Genomic DNA, 8,830 nt, shown 5'->3' on the forward strand with positions numbered 1-8,830 from the left:
ACCAGCGTCATTATTGATTTTGATGGACTGTTTATGTACATGTGCAGTATAAAGGTGGAAGGGGAGGATTTAGTGATGAAGAGGGAGGGAGGGGAGGAGGTAAAAGGGTAAATGTTTTGGTTTGGATTTGGAGGAAGTATGAGGAAATGTGTGTAAGGTTCGAGTCAGCATGGAATATAAACACACTGGAGGAAACCATGTGTGTACGCCCTGTAACGCGGATGAATGAACACCGAACTAAGGTTACTATAATACAGATGCACACACACCTACACACACAATGAACATGGAGTTGTTTGTGGGATACATGGATTTTGTACATTAGCAGAGAGCATAAATGTCACAGATGGGCAGGTTGTGTTTACAAGATGTGAGACTATTTTAAAGAAAATATTTTGCAAGCCAAAACACACTACTGAATTGAACTGATCTGTATTATTCATGCACTAATTTAATCCCTCACACTAGTTGCAAAGCCAGAGAGAACTACTGTAAACGTGTATATTAGACTCCTTAGTGCCAGAATAAGGATGGTGTATTGATATTTATGCTGCCATCTCAGTCAGATAATGTTGGAGCACCACTAATGGCTTTGGAAATAACAAAACGGCCAAAGAAATGTTTGTAGCTGTTAAGTTTAATGATAATTTAAGTCTTATATATTTATTCATTTACTAGGTCTGTCAGTAGCACAGCCAGTTAAGGCTGTGTTTCCTATTTCACACATTTCTACATTGTTCCATTTGCTATTGTGTGGTTATGATACACTATAGTGTGACATTGTATGGTGTACTATATTCTGTTGTGAAATATATAATATATAAGTGTGGTATGGTATTCTATTGTATTATATGTTATGGTGTACTATAGTGCTTTATGGTGTACTATTGTATTATTTTGTATACAATAGTATAGTATGGTAGGGTTCACTATAGTATGTTACATACAATACAATACTATAATGTATTATATAATTGTATTATAGTGTTTTATAGTGTGCTATTGCATTGTGTGTTATGGTATACACTTGTATAGTATGTTGTGGTGTACTATAGTATAGAATGGTATGTGTCTACCATAGTTTTGTATTTTATGGTGTAGTATGGTTTAGTATGCCCTGTAGTATGGTATTGTGTACTAATGTATCGTACTAAATAAAAGCATATCTTCTCATTTTGATAACGTTATTCTGACCACACTAATGACTGACTGATGATTTTCTTTTTCAGATGCATCTTCTAAACAGTCCTATTTGGCATGCTGCTGTAGCCGTAGTCAGTTTAAAATGTAATGCAAATAAATGGGGATTAACAGAGGAAAGATCAAAAGACAATGAGACAGGAGAGGACAGAGGTTTTGTTATCACCTACTCATGGACTGACAGAGGCTTTGTGCTTCCTGTCTATTTAAAGAACTGCGTTGACCACACGGTTGAGTGAAAGTGTGTGGGTGTGTGTGTATGTGGGCTCTCCTGTGGTTAAAGGTTATGGTCTGTATAAACAGGAAAGGGTTTTGTGCATCAGTTCTCTTCTGATTCGTTTTTGCCCCGTAGATTTCTAAGTCACTAGCTCTTCCATAGATGGCATCAGATTGCGTGTGTATGTGTGTGCTTGTGTTTGACCTGCAGGACATCAGCTCAGACTGCTGTCTCCATGGCAAGGGCTGCTTCCTGTCATCGGAAGGCTGGGCTTCCTGTGCTGAGGGCGCTGTTACCGTACAGTTGGTGGATTGTAGATCATATTGGATACTTCTTAGCACCAAGCAGAAGGGTACATCCATACATTTGCATACAATAAGAAGAAAATAAATATGTCCACATACTGATGTTAGAGGTACATTCTTGTCTAAAAGCAAATCTGAAATGATTCCAAAAAACCTCCCTGGCCATTCTTCATTCCATTGTTCGGGTGGCAGCAGGTCGGGGAGACAGAACCAGCATCCGGGAAGCTGTTTCAATCCACAAGAAGTCCTACACATTCTATGACTCACCCTCTCATCTAGATTAGAGTCCTGCTAGCACGAGACCAAACACATAGAGCTGAACTGAGTAGAGACGGGTGGGTAAAGTTTGGGGGGAGGCTAAAGGTGGAGGAAGCCTCTCAAAATAGCAAAGGCAGGCCAAAGCCATTGTATGAACTGTTCCAGTGTCTGTTCCTTTCCTCCTGTAGAGTACTCCATCCCTGTTCGCCACACCCCTGGACTACACTGACTGGACAGTAGACACAGAGGCACCAGGGGGGAAACCATTTCACTGCACGCTATTCTTTTAGGATGGCTATTGTAAAACACTGGTGAAGGACAATAGGAGGGCGCTTTCAGTGAAATCTATTTTGCAATTGAGTGTGCCAAATGTTAACTAATTAAATGTTAACAAATAACATTTGTTATTGTATGTCAGTATTTACATCACATTTTATACATTTTAAATGACAGTGCTTTCCGAGTTGAGTTATTTATCAACTTGCAGTGTGTCTAACTGGGTTGTTGCATGCATCTACAGTATAGTGATACAGTACTGATACAATATACAGAATCTTCCTTTCATTAAAATCAGTCCAGAGTTTGATGTCTTATCCCCGCTGACAATAATGTCCCCTGAGCATTGCACTCGATTCATCATCAGATGCATGATGGGAATTCTCATGACCTTTCCTACTTAAGTTGCAACCTACACTAGAGCGGCAGTGCTTACATAACCATGCACATGCCCACAGCCGACTTTTTGAAGTCTTAAGGGAATTTGGTAATTTGTTAAACTGCAGGTAATTTATGGTTGTAGATTTCTGTTCAAGGGTTGCAATGCTGAAAAGGTATCAGTAATTTAACTTTTTAAATTCTTCCTAGAATTGGTTCTGCAAATGTTAATTTTTACATAAAATACATCATTATAATGCTGGTTTGAGTATAGCTCTTGTTTCTGTGACATGCAGCAGTTCAAATATAAAACTATACTTGCTAGGACACAAGGCCATTTGTTTGCCCATAAACCCTTCCTTAAAATACTCTGCCCTGCAGAGGCATTGTGTTAAGGGTCTTGGCTTGTCCGCTTAACAAAAAGTGCTGATGGCTATCTGACTTTTCTGTCTCTTTAGAATCTGTTTACCTGCTTTCTTGGACTCTTGGTTCTCTCTTATAACTGTGGCATACAAGCTTTTTTTTGAAAGTGAGTGTTGACATAAGCAGCAGAAGTTGTTTTACAGGTACATAAAATTCCACTCAGGTCAAAAGTCAGCTGAGCAGAGTTTTCTGCAGCTGACACTTACACTGTTTGTCTGAATGCAGCTGAATGCCACCCATCTTGTGCTCCAAACAGGATAAGGTATACAGTGACACTTATTTGACCCAGGTCTGATATATATCAGAAGTCATCTGGGCGGGGAAGATGGTGACTGCAGCTCTGCAGTATCTGATGAAACTGTTCTTCTGACAGCACTTGACATTTCAGTCAGCCAGTCAGCACAGCACTGCTCCCTGCAGCAGTGAGGCATTTTGCATCTTTATCGTATTAATTCACGCTGTATGATTGTACGTTTAGCAGACTAGTGACAGGATGAGAGAAGCAAGTATGGTGGCAAGATTGCAAACGTTACACTCTTTTCATCACATCACTCTTGCAATAAGTCACTATCTGAAAAGCAGTGTGTGTGTGTTTGTGTGTGTGTGTGTGTGTGTGTGTGTGTGCTACCGAATCTAATCTTTCCATTAGAGGCAGTACGTATCACAGCAAAAATATACGGGATGCTGGAGTTACAAAAGTGAGTTTTCAACCAGAAAAGTTGCTGCCTACTCAGAGATTAGATAAAAGAGAATAGACTCTGAGCACAGAGGTGTCGCTCTGAATTGGAAACCAACCACTCAAACCTGGACGGTGCTGTACTTAAAATACTTCAATTTTGTATCTTCTCTGAGTGCCAGGGCAAAGAAAGGTGTAATAAATCGACTCTCAAATACTTTCCTGTGATTGTGATTATCTAAACTTTATGACTCATTGTATTGTCCTGTGAGGCGAATCATACCCATCTGGCATATGAGGAGGATAAATTAAACCCTGTGAAAGAATTTGCAAATAGCATCTGTCCCATTTTGGCAGTTGGCTCAAAAACTGGCTTCCCCTCCCAAGCAAATAGTACCACACACACACTTGCAGCCAGAGACACATAAATAAACACATTTGAATAGATATTACATTGAAAAACAAATGCAAGACATTTATATCATAAAGAAAGTGTACCATTTTCCAAAAAGGCATAATACAAGTTTTAACTAATAACTTTATCAACTTTAATAAATCATTAATTAATGCATTGGACATCTGATATAATTTCCTGTGACTGTTTCACAATAAAAGCTACAAAAAAATATATAAAGAGGTTGTAAATACATTGAATAGCTATTGTGGAAGAAAATGCAGATGAATGATGACTTGCCTTTTTAAATAGAGAAGATAAAAACAAATTTGCCAAAACATTGCGATATAACTGTGATATCTTCCATATATATATGTGCACACCACAACCCTCTCTGACAAGAGTGACCCTCATCCCTTCACTCCAAAGGCCAATCCAACCCGCTCCGATGATGCAACCATCAAGGCAATGATGTAATTCCTGCATAACTGCAGCGATAGCCTTTGGTGCGGGTGTTTCTTTCACATAAAAAGTCAAACTGTGATGTTAATAATTAATGACAGAGAAAAAAAATAAAGGGTAGGCATTCACTGACACTTGCAATCATTCACATCCCCATGTGGTCTTTTGATTGTCTAATCCCAATTTTTCTACAAAAGCAAATAATTAAAATTAAAGAACTGTGAGGGATGGAGGATGGACACCTTTCTCCCTTTTGACCTTTTTCTCTCTTCCATCATTCTCTTTCATCTAGTTTATTTAGTCCATCTCTTCTCCACCACTTACATCTTTTTCATCATTTCTATGTCTATCTTTGTCTACTCCACTGATCCAAGCTTACATATAGACACTTGTGCTGTGTTTCTCAGTGAGAGTACAAGTTGAGTGAGCACACTGCTGATTTATGAATGTGTGTATCCTTGTTGGGAATTCAGGCTGATCGCTAGCCCAGAGAAACTAATTACTCCGTCGGTTGAAAACAACAAGCTCGACCAGGGAGGAAGAGGAGGGTGAGGAAAAGAAGAGGGGAAATTTAGAAGCTGATGTAGGAGGAGGAAGGGATAAGGAAAGGAGATGAGATCAGGGTTGTAGAAGAGAAGGAAAGATAATTAGTATATCATAGAAAAAAAGCTTAAAAAGGAGCTAATGACTATGATGAACAGAGGGAGGAGAATGATAGAGGAGCAGTGGATTTGGATCTTGATAATAAACAATTTGGAGGAAAAATGAGAACAGGGGAGGGAAATATACCATAGAGACAGAAGCAGGGGAAGGAGGGAAATGCTTGCTGACATGGAGGATTCAATTAGTAAGGGGTGATGAGAGGAGAAGGAGAGTAGGAGGAGACACAGCAGACAGAAGACAGAGCACACCCCCCCACACACACACAGTGTCAAGCAATCAGTATAGTAATAATATTGATGTCACATTTCCTTCACCCTTTTTTCCCAATATCTCTTTCTCTTTGAGACAGCTCACCCCGCTCCGTATGCAAGACGTGTCCCACTTCCCCTCATCTGCCCTCTTTTGTGAGCATGTGTTGTGTTGTGTACGTGCACGTGAATTGGCATACCAAGATGATTCAGTCACCTAGTAGTTTCACCAGGCCAGCAGTCCACAGACCTGTCCAGTGCGCTCATTGGTCCGAGGGATGTGCTGCCCCAGCCAATGAAATTGCACCAAGATTTTATGACCACACTTGTGTGTGTGCAGTCAATTTAGGTGTGTGTGAGAAAATACAGAAAGAGAGAGAGCCAGCAGGATAGAAAATGCAATGTTTGTGTCCGTGTTTTCCTCAAGCTATGAAAAGAGTAAAGATGCTGCATAATGACACATTAGATGCAACATAATCCTTCTCATGAGGCACCAGGAGCGATCAGCACACAGCATGTATTTATTATTCTGTCTGACTCTCTACCTCCTTCTCTTTTCCTTCACTCATGCCACTTAATGGTTAAAGAAGCAGAAAGAAAGCCCTCAGGAGTCACATTGCAGGGTCAAAGAACCTAGGTCTGCAGTCAGTGTAGTTGGTGGTGCTTTGTACACCATACTTGTGGGTTCTCAGTGGGTTAAACCTACAATGTTAGAGCAAATCCTCCTCCAATGCAGACCTTAGTACTTATGGAATCAAGTCAAGGTTAGCTTATATTATGTATCAATGTAATGTTGATGTTGATGTTATCCTAGGGTTTAAATAGTCATCGATATTGTGTTAAGTGCGCTTTTTTAATCCTACAAATTATATTTGTATTAAATATATATAATTTTCACAGTGTTTCAGATTTTTGATAAGAATTATGCCGAACATTTTTAAGCATTAGCCACACAATATAGTCAGTAGTAATTCATGGAAAATGATATAGCAATAATCTAAAAACAGTATGGCATAACTATGACTGGCAAGACAAATAGGGACAACAAGCCTATTGGTATTAGCAGCGTCAATAGCAACTCTAAACCAGCTGATGAATTGAATGGATTTGATGATGGCCCTTATTGTTATTTTGGAAACGTATAGACCTGTCTAACATGATGAGTGAGGACATTGTGTCTACTGAATTCACCCACAGTGCAAGAACAATGCTTAGAAAATGCAAAATTGGAAATAGCCCTGGGCCAGACAGGGTTGCAGGGAAACTATTGAAAGTCTATGCAAGACAACTATGCAATATTTCCTCCTACTTGCTTTACCTATTCAGCTGCAAAAGGTCCCCAGCTCTGGAAGAAGTTAGTATCCGTTGCAAAGAATAAATATTCCAAACTAGCTAGGTTACTAGACTCCATGCAATGTTCCTATAAAACCAACAAAGGGGTTGAAGGTGCCACTTTACTTCACTATTTATATTAACACCCACAGGGCACACAAACTCGTTTGATTTATTGACTTCATCTGCTGTTTCTTTTTAATCTCACCTTTTTAATGGTAATAACCATTAAAACTTGCTCAATTTTCTACCGATTTTCAAACGGTTTGTTTGTTTATAAAGTCAGAGATGTAGTTATGACACTGCATACTTATGAAATAAATTAATAATAATAATAATATAATAATAATACATAATAATATAAAATAAGCATCCCAGAATTATAGCCCACGTTTAATAACGTTTGGGTAAGAAACCAAACCGTTTGTAAATCCGTCAAGATTTCAGCAAGATAAGAGTATTTGTGTGTGTGTGTGCAGATCACTCACCTTACATCAGATAGCACAGAGCCCGCCAGAAAGCTTGCCTGTGACAAGATGGCCGTCGGTGATGACGTTAGCGACTCCGTCGTAAGACATCTAGCCTTTATTATGTATATCTATGGTGACAACCACATCCATAAATTTGCCGATGACACTGTTATCTGTCTACTCCAAGATGGAGAGACATCTTATGGGCCTGTTGTTGAGTTTTTACACTGGTGTGATGGTATGAAGATACAAGTATCTTGGCACATTTATTGAGAAGAAACTTAACTTTGATCTGAATGCTACAGCAATGTGTAAGAAAGGTCAGCAAAGACTGTATTTCCAAAGGTGGCTTAATGTCTTCTATGTTGACAGTGCTATTTTACAGATCTTTTACTTTAGTCAGTTTTAACCTTTTCACTAGGATCCTGGTATGGCAAAGTGAATGTCCAAAAATGGTAGGTAATCATTGATAAGGTGGCCAGCAAGCAGCAGTCCTCCTTGTCAGACATGTTTTATCACCAGGCAGTTTCAATTTTAGGGTATCCCAAACCATCCTCTCTCTGAGGCGTTTGATCTTCTCCCTTCAGGTCATAGGTACAGGGTTCCCAGGGCAAAGTGCTCCTAGTGCAATATGCATAAACTTGAACAAGGTAATTGTTACCATGTACCTATCACTGTCTGCTCACACACAGCACCATAGCACTTTATCTTATCCAGTCCTACATCTTTTTAATAGATTTTATTGTTGTACTATTATGTGTGTACTGTCAGTGTGGTTTATCTGGGCTCTGCTGCAAGCTGAATTTGCTCCAGTGGGACAATAAAGAACTGAATTGAATTGATGTGACATTTAGTGCAGTAAAATTTAAGGGTAGTGGACGGGGGTTTTAACTCCCGCTTACAACCTGACTCATACAAGTAGTGGGCACTGACTAATGTATTACCATTAACACATCTTCATTACGTGGTTGGTTGGTTGGAGATGCCCAGCATAACCCTAGTGAGAGAATAAAAAACAAGTAGTCAGAGCAGTACTATGTTTCCCCTGAAAAGTATTTTGCTAAAACAGTTGCAAATTAATTACACAAATGACTACAGCAACTGTATATTTAAAGTTACAAACAGTCTCATCTGTTTGGACAGTGTTTTAATACCACAGGACTTTGCCTAAAAGTGAATTTCACTTGGGATTAACTTTAAGGAAAGATGAGGAGAACATCTCAACTGTTCTGTTCAACGTTGTCAGAGAGGACAACTGCATTACACAACTGTGCTGTCAGACTCCACTATGTTCCCTTTGTTCTCACTGTGTGCAGTCTAAAACACTAAATGACTACCACTAAAGGAGAGAGCACTGCCCACTCGTTTATTATCAGTAAAGTTGCAGAGAAATGTCAGATCTATTGGCCTTGTATGTTTGTATTACTGTAACGCCTCTTCCAGGGCCACGGTGGCCTACATTGTGATGCTTTTCTTAGCGTTCATGATAAACTTATTTCATGAAATATCTAAATAATTAATCACAAAT

The sequence above is a fragment of the Morone saxatilis genome, unplaced genomic scaffold (assembly GCF_004916995.1).
Source record: "Morone saxatilis isolate NCDOM2014 unplaced genomic scaffold, NCSU_SB_2.0 Contig7, whole genome shotgun sequence".
NCBI lineage: Eukaryota > Metazoa > Chordata > Actinopteri > Moronidae > Morone > Morone saxatilis.